The following is a 20,708-nucleotide window of genomic DNA, read 5'->3' on the forward strand; positions in this document are numbered from 1 at the left end:
AATCCATAGGCATCTCACATGAGCCATCCAGTCTCCTCATCCTGGGGTACCACTGCTGCAGGGCCAACATGCTTTTCCCTACCCCAGTGGCCTTGAAGGGAATGTTTTGGGCTGCTTACTCAAGCTGAGGGGCCCTGTTTAAATCTGCCACACCTGCCACTGGTCCAATCAGGCTTCCCAGCAACAAAACTGACCTTAAAACCCCCATATCCTAAGAAATATTTATCTCAAGCATGGCTCTCATACTTAATCCCATGGTTATTAATCATAGCAAGTTTTGGGGGGTGTCATCCATGGGCAACACTCATAACTATTTCAGGAGAGAAACACGAAGGAGAAGAAGACTCTATTAACAATTGAACACGACAGCTTCCAATGCAGTATCCATCATTGTAGTCATAAGTTATCAGAATTGAAACATGTAAGATTTGTTACTAAAGCCGAGTAAATAAATCTGGTGCCTTTCCTATTTAAAGTGGTTTCTAATGGTGACATGGCAGTCCTTTGTGATCAAGAAAACCCTGCTACATTGCGGCTTTCATTTTTAAAGAACAGTGAATGTAATTTTATGAGGACAACAAAGTTACCTTCTCACTGATATTTATTTACTACTCTCATTACTGTCCGTAGCTTCCGGCACCTTCCCGTGAGCGAATGAAAGCAGCGAACCTTCCTTCAACTAATGTGTTCCTAAGGTTTAAACGTAAAGTAAGGAAAACAGCATCCAGACGGAACACAAACAAGAAAGTACTCGCCCATCCCCTCAGTGTGCAAACCGTCAGATGCCAGTGAGTTCGCCAGCTCTTTCCACAGCCCTTGCCTGTGTGTGGGCAGGAGTGCGGTCCAAGTTCTCGGCCCTTTTTCTGTTTCTTGTCATGTTGGCTTTAGGCGGCTATTGGATCCAGCTGAAAGCTCCTCACAGTGGGTGGCCCTGGAGATAGTTCTCTCTATATCCTTCTAATCCCGCCCGTCACTGGTGGTAAGCGTCTTTCTTTCCACTCCAGTAAGAATCTGTTTGCTTTCTGTCATTGGGAAATGAACATTTGGCCTAGAAAAAAAAAAAAACTAAAAAAAAAGACACTTTTCTATCTACAGAAATGTTTACATGTATTCAAATGACAGATTCACTGGGTAGACTTCCTTTAATCTTTTCAGAAAATATTTGATGCAGTATTAAATGTGAATGCTCCCTGTGTGTTCTCTTCCAAGCCATAAATAGGGGATCCTCAAAGAAATAAGGTGTGGTCCCATTGGTAGGCACATCCTTCTTGGGACTTTTTTAAAAAAATAATATTTTTTGGTTTGGTATTTTTGTTTTGGGGAAGGGGGATGTTCTTAAGACTGAGGTGAATACGGTACTAAAATTGTTTAGTCTCATAATGATTCTGAAAATAGCTGCATTCACATGTGTACATACACATGTGTACATGCCTGTGCATGGATGCCCACATGTGTTTATATGCATGTGTGCATATGTCTGCATGTATATTTATGTGTGCTGTGTGCATATGTTTATGGATATGCCTCTGTGTGTGTATGCCTGTATATGTGCACATGCATAAAATTTTCATAAGAATAATATTACCTTATGCTTATTACATCATGATCATAATAAAACTGATCACAGAAGGAAAATATAATATTTAAGTTTTCAATCTTAAGAATAAAAATGTTTCAGATATTAAAAAGAAGCAAAATGGAGCAGTAAACTTAATTTTCACTTTTTAAATTTCTCTGGTTCTCCTAATACAAAAGGAGACATTTAATTAAAAAAGAAAAAAAATCCTTAAATTGGATGTCTGGAAAGTAGAGTTTCAAGCTTAGTTCTTCATTCCTGTAGACTCTGTCATACTGATATATGCTGCAATATTTAGGGGATAAGGATCTATTCCTCAGACTTCAGATAGAAGCTTAAAAATCCAAAGGTTGATATTCCATAAGCACGTGAAACAGATGAGACTCTGGTGTGGGATGAAGGAGAAGCACAAACCTACATCCTAAAGCTGAGAAGAAATAAGGTGCTTGTCAGTTAATCTGGAGACAATGAATTGGCTCCCAGGGACAATGAAGAACCAACTGAATCCATGTACATAAAATGTTATCAGTGACTCTGAAGAATTGGTCTCAGTCTCATTTTCAAAAGATTTTTTCCTTTATTTTTAAATTTATTTACCTTATATCCTGATTGTAGCCCTCCCTTACCCCTTCCCCACAGCCTTTTCTCCCATACTTCCCTTCACTTCTCCTCTGAAAAGGGGAAGGCCTGCCTTGGGTACCAATCCACCTTGTCACATCTAGTCATTGCAGGACTAAGCACATCCTTTCCCACTGAGGCCTGACAAGGCAGCCCGTTTAGGGGAATGGAATCCATAGGCAGTCAACAGAGTCAGGAACAGCCCCAATCCAGTTGTTGGGAGACCCGCATGAAGACCAAGTTGCACATCTGCTACATATGTATGTGTAGGGGGGCACTATGGATGTTCCAATGTTCTTTGGATGGCGGTTCAGTCTCTGAGAACCCCCTAGGGTCCAGGTTTGTTGGGGTTTCTATTCTTTCCAGGTTTCTCAATTATTTTCCAACTATTCCACAAGTCTCCATGTGCTTCATCTAATATTTGGCTGTGGGATTCTGCATGTGTTCCAGTCAGCTGCTGGGTAGAGCTTCTCAGAGGATAGTTATGCTAGACTTCTGTCTGCAAGCATAGGAGAATATCGGTAGTGTCAGGGATTGGTGCTTGCCTGTACGATGGTTCTCAAGTTGGGCAGGTCATTGGTAGACCATCTGATTCACATCCAGAAGGCAGGGTAAATTTTGAGTAGAAGGTTTTGTGGATGGGTTGCTGTCCTTATCCCTCCTCTGGGAGTCCTGCCTGACTACAGCAGGTGACCACTTCAGGCTCCATATCTTCACTGCTAGGAGTCTCAGCTAGAGTCACCACCATAGACCCCAGAGTCACTCCCATCTCAGGTCTCTGGAATGTCCTAGCGATGCCCATCCCCAAAAAACAGATTTTTAAGTCCATATTTGTGAGTCTGTGTATGTGGATGAAAGTTGTATGCAGTCCCTAAGGAAGCATGAGTAAGCACTCTATCTCATGGAGCTGGAGTTACAGATAGTTGTGAACCACCTGATGTGGGTGCTGGAAACCAAACCTAGGTCCTCTGGAAGAACATCAAGCACTCTTCACATCTGAGCCACCTCTCCAGCCTCCTCATTGAGAGACATATTTAACACTGGTCACTTTTACCACCTGTTATACCAGTGTGCTAACATTATGAATACATACTCTTACCATCTTTATATGAAGTCATTTGTAAGACAGAGCTCACCATTTACCAAACTTGTTCACATCCTTTTGGGCACAAACCATTTCACAGATGCTTTGCAATTTGGAAGAGGATGTGGCCAACTTCTGCACAATAGGCTATTTGAAAAAGAATCTGAATGCATTGTAAATCTGAACTTTGAAGTTGTCCCATGAAAACGTTGGCTTTGTTTCTGGCATCCAGCTCCATAGACAGAACTCCAGGAACCCAGAGCAGGGGAAAAACAAGAGAAAAGGACCCATGTTGTGAATAACTTAGTATAGCATGCTGTGACTTTTCCTCCCACAATCTGTCCTGACTGAAATATATGGTCAAGTGAAATGTTTTCATTGTACAAGACTTTGGCTTAGTTACTACACTGGTTAATCTGCCCCTACTTACTTCCCATTGTCAAATTCCACAGACAAATAATAATTCTGGCTATGCCTAAAAAAATTATCTATGTGGTTGACTTGGAGTAAATATTTACCATGATTATTTGATAGGTTCTCAACTAAATGGGTGATTGAGCAAATCTTCAAAAATGAACCTGCTTATTGAATGTTGACTTTGTAAATATAAACACAAGTCCTCCTCTAAGAGTTCAGTTTAGAACAAACCGCTATAGTGACAACGGATACCTGTTAGAAGTGGCTCATCACCTGGGCTTGCCATTCCTTATGGGAGATTTACCAGGCACAAGATTGACACATGACCCTTTCAAGAATTAGAAGAGCAAGAATTGATAGTTTGGGAAAGAAGAAAATGAGCTGAAGAGAATTTCTACTCATTCAGCAAATGTTGCTACAGACAGTGAAGTGAAAACCAAACCAAAACATGAGATTGGATTTATTAGAAATATTATTTAAGGGCTGGTGAGATGGCTCCAGAGGTCCTGAGTTCAATTCCCATCAACCACATGGTGGTTCACAACCATCTGTAACAGGATCTGCTCCCTCTTCTGGTGTGTCTGAAGAAAGTGACAGTGTACTTATATACATAAATAAATCTTTAAAAATATTATTTGAAATTGTCTTATAATTAAGAAGTAGATAATTTTAATGAGACCCTAATGATAAAGACATTGTATTGTTCTGATTACTGAGTGTGTAAACACTAAGTTTTAAGCTTCATAGTGTGAAACCAAAGCTCATTCATGCAGAAGAGAATAAGCTAAGTTACACTGAGACCATAAAGAAAGGCATTAATAACATAATATCAAATTCAGAAAATTTGTGTTGCTAGATAATACTATCGAAAAATCCCCAAACATGAATATATTGGGAAGCTAGGTAGATTATCAGTCCATGATTCCATTTTCCAGTAAATACGAAGAAAATGGCAGGCATGTTCCCTAGGACTATCAGAATAAAGACTGACAATGCCAAAGCCCAGAAGAAGGAAAACTCTCCGCTCTGCCTGGGCTCCAGATGGAAGAATATCACCATAGATCATATTGAATCAAGCCCAGATCTACCGGAATGAAGAACTCTCAATATGGCTTCTCAGTCAGAGGGAAGACCATGGAGGGAGCATCTCAGGCAACTTGCAGCTTTATGTCTTTCCCACCGAATCATCAATGGCTCTGGAAATCCCCAGGTTCATCTACTGACACCGTGGAAGGGTCCATTTGAGTGAAGGAATAATGGTCGCCTAACTCGGTGATTTCATTCCGTCCCTGGAGGGGGTGGATGGCAGCTGTAAGGCAAGTCTTCTTGGATGTCTTATGCAGAAGTCTGAAAACTGATTGCATGTTTCTCAGCAGCCATTCTAAAGTGTTGTTTTCCAACCATGCAGTAGTAGCACTTGAAGGTAACCACATCTCTCTAATTAAATCTAAGACCCAGCCAATGGAAGGGAACCATGTGGGTTACTGCTCATTTAGCTAACTTCTCAGGACTAGTAAGGTCACAGATATAAGAAGAGAACCTTACACTGCTACTCTGCTTAATCAATGCAGCCTCCAACTGTATTCTAAATACTTCTCCTTATGCACATAGATAGATGTCACCCCTCATCAAAGAAACCTCTTTCTACAGCTGACAGAGGCTGCCATAGAGATCCAGACTTGGTCAAAATGCAGACAAGTGCTCAGCTCCAGTTAGTGCTTCTGCAATACAACCTGTACATCTAAGACTTAGGAAACATTGTAGAAGGTGAGATAGCAAGGTTGTAAGAGCCAGGGAACCAGGGAGTCTATGAGGTAGTGTCTTCTAGACATGCCAAGGCCACTTCACCCCATGAAATCTCAACGCCATGGTCCCTTCAATGAGATTTGCACAATGGCCCCATCAGTAGACATTTCAAGGTGGATGGGGTAAACTTCACGATAGTTCACCCCTAAGTAAAGCAGTATAGTCAGTTAATGGCTGCTAAGAGAGGGAGAATCAGGTTTTCCAGAGACAAGCCCTCATAGGTTGTCTAATCTTACTTAAATGTTCAACCATAAAAGCACATACATATGAGCAACAGTAAATAAGTCAGTGTGTGCATGTGTGTGTGTATGTGTGTGTGTTTGTGTGTGTATGTATATATGTGTGTCTGTATGTGTATGTGTGTTTGTGTGTGTGTGTGTGTGTATAATAATAGGAATTATAGAAGAAGAGGTGATGGATTCAATAGGGAGAGAGCACAGGAGGTGTTAGAAAGGAAAAGGGAGGTGTGGAAATTATGTTGACACAATATGCTAATGTGTGAAATTTTTTAAACATTAAAAACTTTTAAAAAACAATAAAAATCCCACATTGAGATAACTACCATTAATATTATAGGTAGAGTTATAAATATAAATATATATGGAACTACCAGGTTGTTGACATAAATAAGATTCACCAGCTTAAGTGAGAAAACACACAAAATCTTACAAGTAATGGCTTTCTGTAATACTACATTTTGGAGCACTGAACAATCAAGTCTTCATCCTAAACAGTGAAAAGGAAATGGGGCACACTTTACCAAATGATTTGGGGTAAAATCCAGACATATTTTATGACTTAGGTTGAACATGTCAGTTTGGAAAGAAACCCAAAGAGAAGGACAGTCATTTTGTTAGTAGCAATGTGAAGTTTATGTGAACACTTCTCTAGAAAGTGTTCCAAAAGTTGCTTGAAGAGGAAGGGTTTATTTTGACTCATCAGTTCAGAGAATTCAGTCTGTGAACAATGTGTTTCCATGGTTTTCAGCTGCAGAGAGCGAGGTCATCTTTGTGGGAATCATACTGAGGGGCAAGGGTTCCCATAGCAGTTCCTGGGAAGCAGGGTAAGAAACAGGAAGGGCTGTGCCTCCACATTGTAACCACCTTCCACAGAATCCACCCCCTCAAGGTTCTGGGTTCTCTCTACAGTCCCTCTGGAACTGCCTTACATAGACTATGGAGATCACTCCAGACCCAAACTGTAGGACAAAGTCTTCTGACTTCTAGTTTTTATCTTGTGATGCCATTTCCAGAAAACATAAGACAATTTTCTCAAACATTTTCTCACAGTGATGGACAGCGTGTGAACACTTAAGGAGCGCCACACTAATCTGCAGCAGGTATCTGCAATTTGTATTCTGAAAATGAATGGTAAATTATTAACAAAGAGCCAAGCATGCTGGTATATTTCTTTAATCCCAGGAACTCAGGAAGTTGAAGCAGGAGACTCACAGTGTGTACACAGCCAATCTGGGCTAGATCATTTATAAAATGAGAATAAAACTTCTATTCATCATATTTTAAACTATTAAAAGAATAGAATTAAATTAAAAATACTTACTCATATCATTCTGATGTAAACCTATAAGTAGCTATGAAGCATCAAGCTATATGTGCCTAAACAAACATATCTTGACTTATCTAGGACAAGTAATAGTAATAGTTTTTTATTATCTAGTAATAAAACCCTGCCTAGTGCATGGCCTCTGTGCTGATCCAGTTACCTCATCTTGGGAGATCTCCCACACCAAATACTCAAGAGTTCTGGAAGCATGCCAACTTGAGACCTAGTGACTTCATCTTACTTTATTTCTGAGGAGCATAGGCTTTATTCAATATAACAAATAAAGCATTCAGAGCTATTTATTGTTGGGTTAGAGAGAGAGACACAGACACAGAGAGACATTGTCCTCTACCAGCATTTCCACACTAATTATCTCCAATGTTTACTTTCACCTAATTCTTAGTTCAGATTATACTTGAATACTCTCATAAATTCCTTAACAAACCACCTGTTTAAAACCTGTTTTAAAAACCTGTTTAAAAACAGTAACATGTCATTTTTTGAGTCACTAGTCCCCATTTTTTGCGGATTAATATCTCTTTATAGAGTTTAACTCCTCTGGAAATCTGTTTGCTGTAAATTTCCTACCATTACCACTAACCTCTACTGAGAGGTAAAACCTGAGCAGTCAGGGATACTTAGTCTCTGCCACTCCTCTGTGGTGAAGGCATTGATAGCTCTTGACACCTGTCAGCACTGAAATTCTTCACTGAATGGAGATTTTTGTCTCTTCCCTCCTCGTGACCTAAGAATTACTGGATTACTTAGATGCTTCTGCTTCTAGGGCCCTGCCCCCACCCAACACGGAGGGCATGTTTTCATAATCCAATGTTTTCAGGGGCTAAGTGATCTTAAGAGTCTCAAGAGAAAAGTCTACCCCACCTTATAGATCATGATTTGTAATGAGAACTCCTCTCTGCTTGTGTCGGCTCTGGGCTTTGATTGTCCCACTCCCATCCTGCCGTCCAACTTGACTTAGAGCAAAGCCATAGTGGAACAATAGAAATGTGTTTAAGCCGACACAATCTCAGTTTTTTAAACGTATTTTGAAAAGTAAACATCATCACATTTGACCTCTGTGATAGGAATATTACAGCAATGACTGTAATGTCCAGTTTTGTTTAACCATCAAGCTAATGTATTCTATTAAAGTTCTTCATTCAGCTTCTTCATTAATAAGCAAATAACATCTCTCAACTAAGTAAATCAACTTTGAAAATAATTGATCAGAATGTCTGTGTTACCTAGGTTGTGTATTCTGGATAGATTAATTAGACCACAACATGAACCTACCTACCTACTAGGGATCAAATCCTAGCCCAAGAAGCAGGCAGAGATTATGTGAGCAATGTTGACTTGAATATAAAGACTCCACACTCTGTGTTCTGTTTTCCTCCTTTTTATTCTGTCTCCCCCACTCCAGCTTCTTCCTCCCCTTTCCCTTTAATCTTTTCTGGAACATTCCAGTAACAAACACATGGGCTGCTTCTTCTATAGAACCTTAGACATTAATATTAGGAGGAGAAGGTGGTACCCATAGCCCATCTGGTCAGTACTGTAATGTAGATTCATGGATGTGGAGTTATTTCTATAAGACATAACTTCTTGACCATTCTGGCCATACATTCTGGATTACAAGTCCAGTCGATGAAATGAATCATTAAGATGGCAGCAGGCTTCACAGCTCAAATGTCAATGGAGACATCATAGTCTTTCCAAGTGAACTTCTGTAACGATAAAGCTTAAAGACACAGATATCTCGTATAAACGAATCAGGAGAATGTACCTCTAGAGACATATTTTCTGTAGGATGATGTCATACAGGTGAGGGCCGGTATAGGATAGAATGAGGCCTGTCATTGGACAAGAAGGAAGGATGGATGGGAGAAAAGTTTGAGGGAAGGGGAGGAGACTGGAACGGAAAGGAGGAAGAGACAGGAGGAGACTGAGAGTAGCTGTGGAGAGAGAACAAGGAAGCTGATGTTAAGATTCCATGTTGTGCTTTTACAGGTTGTTATGAATGTTCTTAAGGGCTGGATGTGAACAGGGCTTTGTATGTTTAGGTGGGCAATTATATCTTATCAATTGGATCAGAGGTTATTGTGTTGTATGTTCTTTCATGTACAGATAGATTTAAGTGCAAGAGAGTGTGTGGTGGCTAGTCTGGGCTGCCACAGAGATGGAATGTGTCTTTCTGGCATGGAAACCTACTATGGGAACTGGATGTATAGAGAGATAGCTGCCAGGCTCAGAGGGAGGCCTTTGGCAATGTGATAAGGAATGGAGCAGAGCGGGTGAGATGCTTTGCTGACTGAAACTATGATATCTATCAGATATCTTGGGGCACTGCAGTGATGGACCTAGCAGGGTAAAAGACAGCTTTTTATAATTTTACACCAATAATTTTCCTCAGTAGAACACATAGAAAATTGCTTATAGATTTGAAGGATGTAAGACTATGAGAAAAATTAACAACTTTATGAAGGCAACTTCAGGTTGATTAGCAATTCCCTCTGACTTCCGGTTAGGAACTGAAACTACGTCTATTATACATCGTGAATGATACAGAGCTTCTAAAGACACTGTTATATACTCCCAGAGTCCTACAAAAGCCCCACAGTACTGAGAAAGCTGGAAATAATGTGGACTTTCTGTAATATGCATTCAGTGTAAACTCAGAGGGAAGGCAGTGATGTTTGAGATAATGAGTTAGTTATAAAAGGCAAGAAACATCGCCAGAATTGGCACATAGGACATTTTTCCTATGATTGGGAATTGTCTTAGAATTTTGCTGCTGTGTACAGACATCATGACTAAGGCAAATCTTATAAAGGACAACATTTAATTATGGCTGGCTTAACAGGTTCAGAGGTTCAGTCCATTATCGTCAAGGCAGGAGCATGGCAGCGTCCAGGCAGGGACGGTTCAGGCAGAGCTGAGAGTTTTACATCTTCATCTGAAGGCTGCTAGGAGAATGCTGGCTTCCAGGCAGCTAGAGTGAAGGTCTTAAGACCACGCCCACAGTGACACACCTACTCCAAAAAGGCAACACCTCCTCCAAAAAGGCCACACCCACTTCAACAGGGCCACACCTCCTAATAGTGCCACTCCCCAGGCCAAGGATATACAAACCATCACAGGAATCAAGTCAAAATTTTTAAAAATGTAGGAGAAACTAGCTACAATGCTGGTGCATGCACTGCTTGATTCTTCCTCCCCAAGCCTACCTAGATCTACCAGTGTGGCTAGGGACTGCTGGTACTGGATCCAGTGATAGAGCAAGCCAATGAGAAAGAGATAGTTCTCCATCTGGCTACTTGAGATGCAATGAAAGGCTGAGAGGGGGATATGAAGATCTGCTGAGTTACAGCAATAAACAAGTCTGCTTTTGCCACTTGCCTGACTCCTGGAGTCTGCGTCATTGACTCTGCCTTCTTACCTCCACCCCAAAGGGTCTTGGTTGGGGTCACAAGCAACCACAAAAGTTCTTTATACAATGATAATAGACTCTCACATTGGCAAGATATGATCGTGGTGTATTTTTGTTCCCAAAATTTTGATTAGCAAAATCTAAAATTAATAGAAATTGGCTTATCAGGGACAGTTACAACTCTCTTGAAAACCACCCTGACCATCTACAGCTCTTTGGATTTATCATGCTATCTTCTGTGCTCACTGTTTCCACACCCCTGTCCTTGCATCTGCAATATCTACACTCCCTTGATTGACTTCACTGTTTCAGCCATCTTTGTTTGTTAGAATGTGTGTAGAGGCCATGTGTGTCTGGCAATGTGTTCTCATTATATGATTCCCAAGTGACCAGGTTAGCCCTGGTCACCACAGTGTCCCAACAACCTAAAACTATTGTCTGATAGAATATATTTCATGAACATTAGCAACACCCAAAATACAATGACTGTTGACTCACCACTATAGCACCTGTCTTAGGGTTCCATGACCGAGGCAACTCTTATAAAGGCAATCATTTAATTGGAGCTGGCTGGCAGTTTCAGAGGTTTAGTCCATTATCATCATGTCAGAGAGCATGGCAGACACAGGCAGACATAGTGTCGGAGGAGATGAGAGTTCTCCATCTTGATGTGAAGGCTACCACAAGAAGACAGGATGTGTTTTACACTGGACATTGCTTGAGCACTTAAGACCTCAAAGCCCTGTACCCACAGTGACACATTTTCTCTAACAAGGCCACACCTCCTCCAATAAGACCATACCTCCTAATATTGCTGCTTCTTATGGCCAAGTATTGAAACAGATAAATCTATGGGGGCCATACCTATTCAAACTACCATTCTCCACAAGGTCTCACCAATTTCCTGACACTTCATTGGAGCCTAGGAAATAGTTCTTGTATTCAGGTTGTAGTCAATGAAAACAAAAGAAGCTAGGTCAGAGTGTGTGTAACATTGGCAACCTTGCCTCAAATTCTACAGTCTTGCCATTTTAAAAATTCTTGATCAGTTTGTAATGATAATGCTTATAGTGTTACATGGATAATCAGAATATTCATTGTTAAGATAAATTTGTTTTCCATGTTGACAAAGGCCCCTTTTACTCCCCACTTAAATTGTGTTAATTTAAAAACTAGAAGAGCCAGGCCTGGAGAGACAGGACTGTGGTTAAAGGCATTCACAAGGATCAGAGTTTGGATCCAGGATCCATGTAATGTCATGGAATCCCATGTGATGTCATATGTCCCAGGAGTCACACAAAGGACTGTAATCCCAGCTCAGAGGGATCCAACACCTTCTTTTGGCTCCTGTGTGCACACAGATGCATGCATCTCCCTCACTCCTGAGCATATACATACACTGCGACATATAAGTAAAATGACACAATAGTCATAGATCATTCCAAACAAAACAAAATTGTGTTTGATATTCCCTTATTAACACGTGTGCATAACTCATGGATTGTTAGTTGCAATGATTATTACATCTGGTTCCAGAGCATTGTCAAGCTCTTGCTGTCTACTTTATTATAATCCACTTTATTGACCATGAAAGGATGTGTTAAATTTTGTGTATCATCATAAAATGAAGTGAAGAGCCAAGGCTATTGAGTATTGAGGTATGGTGTTTTGACTTTCTCACAGATGCCTTTACAGTTCAAGAATGCATCTTCACACTTGAGTTATTTTGTTTGGGAAAATCGCATGCTGTTACAAATCCTCTCCGGGCTTCAGAGTTCTTAAATTTTTGTTGAGCACAGTATCTTGTGAGAACATGTGTGCACAGTCAGGTGCCTCTGAGTCTCAGTCCATCCCAACCCTCACCTGAGTCACAGAGGGATCATTAATTTCTATGCACGTGTGAATTATATGAATGCTTGACACGACGTTATTGGTAACTAGAAAAGAAAGGAACTGGTTTTCAGTAAAACTAAGTTAGGCTGAATACACTAGATATTCTCCCAATTAGTCTATATCACCTGTAAATTACAGCATCAATTGTTTCTGTACTTGAGTTACAAGTGAGGTCGAGCAGCCGACAGTACCAAGCAACACTGCGGACATTCCTCCAGGGTAGGTGTGGCTGGGCTCTGCTGATGAACAGTCAGAATAAAGGTAGTAACTAAGTAACTAGTCACACTTGACAATCTTGTTTAATATATATATATATATATATATATATATATATATATATATATATATATATAACACAAAATAATAACCAATTCCTAGGAGATTGTCAAAATGAAAGAGTACTTATTTTGTATGATCTTCAACAAACTAAACTTGTAGAAATAAAATAGAAACTATTAGGTCACTTGGAACCATTCTAACCCTCCGTCCCTCCCTCCCTTCCTCTCTCCCCTACTCCCTACCATGCTCACTTTGTCTTCCTTCCTCCCTCCCGCCTACTCTCCCTCCCTCCCTCCCTCCTCCCTTCCCTCCTCCCTCCCTCCCTCCATTCTTCTCTTCCTCCCTCCCGTCCGTGCTCGCTTCATCGTCCTTCCATTCCTTCCTTCCCTTTCCCCCTCCTTTTGCTCACTGTGTGGCTGAGGTTAACCTTAAGCCTCTTATCCTCCTGCATCAGGATTTGGCAGCTGGGATTGCAGAAGTGAGCCTAGGTGCCTTGGGAGCATAACCTGCTTGAATCAAGTTGTCAGGAGTTGTCAAGTTGGCGAAATATACCGAAGGTAGTTGTCAGGAGGTTGTTGGCGAGGCCTCAAATACAAGAAAGAGCTCAAACACAATTATCCCCCTATTTTGCATCACAATCATCTGAGATGGGCGCTTTTGTATGTATTCTATGAACCGATCTAAATTTCTCATAAAGTAAGCCATACCGCGCAGTAGGCACTGCGTGAAGACAGGGAGGTCCAATCTCCTCCCTTTACAAATAAAGGAGAAGCTTACAATGATTAAGCGATGTTCACAGTGCTGACGGCTTGACACAAGTCCAGGGAAATGAGTCTCCCTGTGACACTGTGACTATAACCACAAGAAAGGACAATTTAGAAACCCAAAGTCTGACAGTTCACTCTTCAAAAATGAGGTCTGAGGTTAAAAAGTATGAAAAAGTTAAGAGCTTGGAGCTTTGTAACTTTTTAAAGTCATAGTATCTTTTTAACAACTGCATCCATCAGTTTCAAAAAAAAAATCACAGGAGCCTGACTGTGCTCGAGCCCACAATGTCACCTCCATAATAACCTAAAGCCATCTCTTGGCTTTCTTTTAGAAAACATGGCTCCAGGCGGGGAAAATGATTTGTAGTCTCAGGAGGCAACTGCAGAGGAATAGATTTCTGTTACAATAGCCCCATGACAAGTAGTATGTGTTAATTTCACAAAACACCTTGCTGACATAAATGACCCGGTCTCAGGAGGCCTTTTAAATGGCCTTCTCCTGGTACAGCACTGCTCAGAGCTTACAACAGGCTGAGAACAGGAAGAAACATGCTGCTTAGAGGTTGTTAAATGGACTCGGGTGGAAAAAAAATACCGGTGACATGTTTTCTTATTCCTCTGAAAAGGTCCGGCCAGTGGCAGAGTTTCAACATCGGTGATATTATCTGTGAAGCACTGTGGTACGGCTTCTCTGTCATGAGGTGCCTGTCTCCAGTAACAGGACAACGGCTTAGAACTCTCTCACAGTACTCTAATGATGCTGACGGTCTGATGCACCACACAGAAGTTTCCCCAGTGGCCCTACACAAATGCTGCCAGGAGCAGGACGTATTAATCCCACACTTAAGTCGATGTCACCTGAAAACCGCCGTGACAAACCTGTACATCTTCCACACGTATAAATACTAATGACTTTACAACGAGCCATTGACTAGTGAGACTTTCCGGTTCAGAAAGTGCAGGTGGCACAGAAAAATGAAGACGTTTTCATCAAAATATAAAGTAATTACAGTGTTGGGGAGTAGGAAGCACTAGGACTGTGGGGATCCACTCTAGGATGCTGGATCGTTTAGGAGAGAGCTAGCAAGCCCGGAGAGTGATTTAAGAACTGCACTCGGTGTAGCATGCCCTTGCCTGATAAATATAACAACAGTACACTTAAAGCATGACATTTTTTTTCAAGTTTTTGAATACATGCAAGCACTCTTTTCAATGTACTTTTTCAACGTAACCCAGCTTAAGTCCTGCTGCGCATGCGCAAGAGTGAGCCTGGGTTTCTGTTGCTTTGGGTTGGGGACACAAACTTCAGCAGCTCTTTTAAATTAAGCTTCTCTATTGTTTCTAATCCACATCTTGGTGAGTCTTCTACTGAGTGGAGGAGGTTACCAACGTGGTTAATACCTGCGCTGTCTTTTAAAGGCAAAGGCGCAGTGAAATGTCTAGAGAAGCACTTTGCCTCTCAGGCTGGGGCTGCAGTCTTGTTTTATGCATGGTTCTCCCACCTGCTTCCAATTTGGCAGTGAATGTCAGAAGATAAAAGGGCCTGAGTCTCCTAGCAACACTTAGGGGTTTGCAAGTCTCCTTAGAGGTTGTTTTATGATACTGTCTGCTCTATTGAGTATTAATGACTGCGGCCTGGACATAAGCTGAGGGGTGTGTGTGTGTGTGTGTTTACATATATATATATATATATATATATATATATATATATATATAAACTTAATTTCATATATATATATATATAAAGTTTATATATATTTGAGTGTCTATATATATAAACTTATATATATATAAATTTGTGTCTATATATATAAACTTAATTTCATATATATATATAAAGTTTATATATATATTTGAGTACACACACACACACACACACACAGAATACCCTAAAAGAGTAAGAGCATAACCTCGAATTCCTGATTCTAATCTAATAGGCTAGGTTTGCAAACCTTGTTTTGTGTGAAGTTGGATCTAACCAGTTATCTTCCTTTTAGGTTTGCCTCTCAGGGCCCCATGAGCTCCTTTTCACTGGTAGTCACCTCACTGAACCAAAGGGTCAAACAGACAAGGCAACTCCATGCCATCTGACTTCAATGCCTCTAAAACCTCACCTTGAATATCATTTCACTGTTACTTCACCCCAAACTTGAGCCCCCTCAAATTCAGAACAAACGTAGTGAATCTGAACTTAAGGAACTTCCCCACAGGATAGAATGTTTTATCTCCGTTTAGAATATCCTTCATCTTGATGAGCTTTCTTCTAGGACAGAAGAGTTGTTTGCAAGAGGAAACTGCTGAACCATGGGACCCAACATGAGAAGTCTGAAACTTATCATGTCTGTGCCATAGCCACCATCCCACCATCTCATGACCCAAAACCTAACATACTCTACAGCGCCTGACACAACGGATCCTCATGGTCCACACTAGAGCAATAGAGTAAGTTCTCCCTTGTACTTGACTTTCCCTTGCACCAACCATTCCACAGCTCCATGACAAAGCCTGGGGGATAACACCATGGACATCTGTGTCCATCAAGGCTCAGCTTCATGTGTCTTTCAGGCTCTCCCCTGTCTGATGTTCACAATGGTGGAGCTCCTGTTCTCCCTTGGTTTCATGGTAGTCTCCTGCATGAAACCAAGAGTTTCCTAGCAACAGGTAGGCGTTTGCAAGTCTCCTTAGAGGTTTCATGATATTGTCTGCTCTATTGAGTATTAATGACTGTGACCTGGGCATAAGTTGAGGTAGGTGTGTGTAGGTGTGTGTGTGTGTGTGTGTGTGTGTGTGTGTGTGTGTGTCCTCTCCAGAGCCTGTGAGGTGCAGATACCAGCTTCCATGCACTTTGGTTTCACTGCTGTGTTATATTTCACCTGTCACCCCTAGGACTTCACCTTCCCATCATGGTTGTCCTAGAGAGTGGCCTCTGTCTATAGCTATTTTCTGGAGTGATACCTCAAGTCCAAACTAGAAAGATTGCATGGTAGAAACTATTATATGCCACACACAGGGAAGGAATTCACAAGTCTAGATAAACCTTTAAATGGCTCTATTCAAGAGGATAATTCCATATTGTGTGTTGACACTGAATGGATGCTAGGAGCTACAAACTTTTGTTTTTCAGTCTTACTCTGTTTATGAAAGTATTTTTAATATCCCATTGCATGTGTTTGTTATACACACACACACACACACACACACACACACACACACACACACTATATGGGAGTAAGGCACATAATGCTATGGTGTGCCTATGGAGATCAGAGGATAGTATTTTTGGCATCAGCTCTCTCCTTTCACCTTGTTTGAGGCACAGTCACTCTTGTTTCTGCTGCACAGAGTAAGTGAGGCTTAGTCCACCCATGAGCTTCAGGCTGACTTGCCTCTTCTTCATGCAAAGAGTGCTGGGGTTATCAATGTACACCATATCACCTTTTTATGGGAAATTGAACTCAAGTGGTCTGGCTTGTCTAGCAGCTAATGCTCTTATCTGTTGAGCCATCTGGCTGGCCTTTGTTTATGCAAATGCTAAATCTAACAATCAAAGATGGTTATTTCTCAATGAACGAGTTTCAAATGATTTTTATATTTATATTCATATATAGTGAAATACATTGTATGTATATAACTATAACCATTAAAAGGTTCCACTTCTGCTATTTAATGGCATTCATAAGAATTATACATTTTTAACTTATAAAGACACAACCAGTAAATTTTATAAGCCCATTGACCAAACCCAACATTTGTCAATTTGCTTTATTGAGACTCATTTCATCTTTACTAAAGCATTTAAAGATATGGTGTTATTCTTCCCCTAAGTCCTCAATTTTTCAAGTACAAATTTGGTGATTTTTTTTTTGGTATAACTGTAATGCAACCAGAATTTTTAAAGAAAGAACAAGTAATTCTTCAATGCCATCTATTATACACAAACATAATTTATCAATTCTGTTAAAATTGTCTCTTCAGCTGCTTCTCTTGAAACAGGATCAAAACAAGATCCACACTTTACGTTTAATTGATGCATCCTTCAAACCTGCTTTAAATAAATCCATCTCCCATTCATCTCTCCCCCACACCCCGGTCTAACAGTTTATTTGTTGCAAGAGCAAAACCCTGATTCTGTAGAACGTTCAGTGCTCTGGATTAGCTGTCTGATTCCTCATGGGCTCACTTAAATTTCTTTCCCATCACCCATATTTTTTTTGATATGAACTCCTGTATTATAGTTTCGTTTAGGCTCAGAATTTCTGGTTAGAATGGTACTTTAGATGGTGCTGCATATTTCAAATATATCGCATCAGAGACCTAAAATGCCTGGCTATTCCACTTTGAGGTATATAGAGACTGACCTGCGATTTCAGGTGTCAGCAGACTGCTTCTGTGGGACAATGCTTTGCACAATCTGTGACCTGATGTCTGACCTGATAATGATACTGGAAGTTAAGATGTAGCATCGCAGGACTTCTGATATTAATTTTATACTTACACAAATGCTTCCCTATTTGCAGGCGGCCATCTCAACTAAAAATAAATCAGCGATGCACTTGTCTTCCTTGTCACCCTCAGAGCTTGACAGCAGGCTCACTACGTAACATCAGTGTTCTTCCTAATGATCCTATGTCTTGATGGGAGCTGTGACCTCAGGCTGCATCCAGCAGGGTGAGAATATGATGCAGCATGCCATTAGCCTAGGGAAAACACCCAAATTCAAGACCTGAACAATAATCTCTACTGAATTCATATTTCTTTTGCATGAATGTAAAATTCAAAGAACTGTTAGTTGAACCATTTTAGTTGGTGGTAATCTGCATCTCTTTTTTCTGTTACTCTATAAACTTTGAACACAAAAATGGCAATGTCATTTATATTTTCATTATTCTGTCATATGTAAAATGGTTTACAATAGGGAATTATCGGTATGAACAATTATACACTAAGTCATGTTCAGTTTTGTTTTGCAGCTCTCCTTGACTTTAGAAATAATGATTTCACAACTGGATACCCACAGTCACTCCCTTTACTAAAAATGATAAGTTTAAATTAATCTCCATTTTTGTCAAATTTAAACTTCATTTTGTCTCATTACTTAAAACATAAAGGTTGCGTTTCATACATAGATACAGTGTATCACATAATGCTTTGATACATACAAATATCGCATAATATCCAATAGCTGAATAGCTATCTTCTCAAGCATTTATCCTGTAATTATGAAGGCAACCTCCCCATTTACTTTTTCTAACTTGCTGGGATATAGTTCCTTTTTCGTTAGCTACAGTTGACCTACTGACAACAGACCAAAGCTTATTACTCCTAACCACAACCTGATACCCATTGATCAAACTTCCCCATCCCCATCCACCCTGCCAGCCTCTCTAACAGTCATTATTCTACCACGAGATTCTAGGGGGAAGTCAATTTTCTTAGATTCCGCACGTGAATGCAATTAAGTAGTATTTGCTTTTCTGTGCCTGGCTCATTTCGCTTAGCACGATGACTTTCAATTCTGTCTATACTTTCATAAGTGGCAGGACCTCATAGCTAAATATCATTTTACTGTGTATACATATGTATATATTACTATATTTTAATATATATACTGTATTTTCTTTATCAATTGATAAAAATTTATTTTGTTGTAGATCTTGGCAACTGGATAATCCACAAACATGAGGACATAGATGTTTCTTAAACATATAAAAAATTTATTTACATGTATTTATTCAGGGGAGCAGGTTAATATGGGGATGGTGAAGGATAACTCTCAGGAGTCGTATCTCTCCATTCTATGGGTCTTGTGGACTAAAATCAGGTCATCTGGCTTGCTGACAAGTGTCTTTACTTTGAGCTATCTCACCATCCCATACGAAGTTTCCCCCTGCCCCACCTTGGATATCCCTACAGTAATCATATGCTGGAACATGTGGTAGATTTCTTTTTTAATTTTTGAGGAACCTCCAAACTGTTTCTATAATGGCTGTGCAGAGTTACCTCTCTGCCACGAGCACACTCATCTTCCATTCCTCCACATTCTTCCCCAGAACATGTTTCCTTTCCCTGCTTTGGAAATAGTGGTTCTTACTAAGGTGATCTCTCACTGTGCTGCTAAACTGCATTCCCTTGATGAGCAGAGAACTGTTTTCTAATGATTTTTTGGCCACTTGCCTTTCTCCTTCAGAGAAATAACACATTGCATAAGTCAGATCTTTGCTTTATTGCCTTGTTTCTTGTAGCTTTGAGCTTATTGTGAACCTAGGAAGGACGGACAGTTAATGTTGTATCAGCTGAAAGCTTACGGTACCACAAAAGACCGATCCTGTTATTCTAAGACAGATATAAATGCTCATAAACACTAGCATGCAGACTTACGAATGCAGAATGAAGAAAACGCACAGAGAAGTTGGAGGGTGGAAAAGATAACAGCTTCTCGAAACAACTCAAACTCAAATCAAATCAAGCCTCAGAGTCAAGTATGCACCTTTGGAATCCTGGAGATTCGAATTTCTGGATCACTTGCACCCTTGTAATAGCAGATTCTGTTTTCTAGATCACCTGCACACTTGTTATCAAGAAACAAGTGTGCAGGAGACCGTTTTATCCATCACTTGCACACTGTTTGCTGGATCACCTGCACACTGTTTGCTGGATCACCTGCACACTGTTTGCTGGATCACCTGCACACTGTTTGCTGGATCACCTGCACACTGTTTGCTGGATCACCTGCACACTGTTTGCTGGATCACCTGCACACTGTTTGCTGGATCACCTGCACACTGTTTGCTGGATCACTTGCATACTTGTAGCAGATTCTATTGTCTCAATCACTTGCACACTTGCTATAGCAGAATCTGTTTTCTGGATCACTTGCACTGTTCTCTTGATCCCTTGAACACTTGTTATAGCAGAACATATTTCATTCAGATGATTAATATGCTGACAATAAAAGTACCAAGAAAATACTAAAATACCAACAACAGGTTTGCCTGTCACAAGAACAATAAGAGATTAGGAGTGCATGGTCGGGTTGTGCAAGTTGAATGCCCCGAGTATCAATTCCAAGACCCATGTAAGGAAAGATGGACTTGACTAAGTTGACCTTTGACCCCTACACATTCCCCATGGCACATTACATATATTTGTATGCACACATCTACATGTACACACACAACTGCATACACAAACACTCAAACTACTACACAATAATAAATCAAATGATTTTTTAAAAGAATACAAGCTCTGCTTTGCAGGCGACAAGGAGCAGCATTG

General features: G+C 40.4%; 1 long non-coding RNA gene across 3 annotated transcripts; it reads right to left on the reverse strand.

Annotated features, from left to right (window-relative positions):
• Positions 1–7,936: 7,936 nt before the first annotated feature.
• LOC120093626 (uncharacterized) lies at positions 7,937–14,684 on the reverse strand. Of its 3 annotated transcripts, XR_010053348.1 has the most exons (5): positions 13,076–14,163; positions 12,513–12,623; positions 12,358–12,431; positions 10,993–11,171; positions 7,937–10,634 (listed from the first exon to the last, which is right to left on the reverse strand). It is a non-coding gene; the product is annotated as an uncharacterized LOC120093626 (long non-coding RNA). The 3 variants fall into 3 exon arrangements; XR_005487025.2 differs by lacking the exons at positions 7,937–10,634; positions 10,993–11,171 and having other exon boundaries at positions 12,035–12,431; positions 12,513–12,626; positions 13,076–14,684; XR_010053347.1 differs by lacking the exons at positions 7,937–10,634; positions 10,993–11,171 and having other exon boundaries at positions 12,035–12,431.
• Positions 14,685–20,708: the final 6,024 nt, after the last annotated feature.

This window comes from Rattus norvegicus, chromosome 7, assembly GCF_036323735.1.
Source record: "Rattus norvegicus strain BN/NHsdMcwi chromosome 7, GRCr8, whole genome shotgun sequence".
In the NCBI taxonomy this organism is placed as follows: domain Eukaryota; kingdom Metazoa; phylum Chordata; class Mammalia; order Rodentia; family Muridae; genus Rattus; species Rattus norvegicus.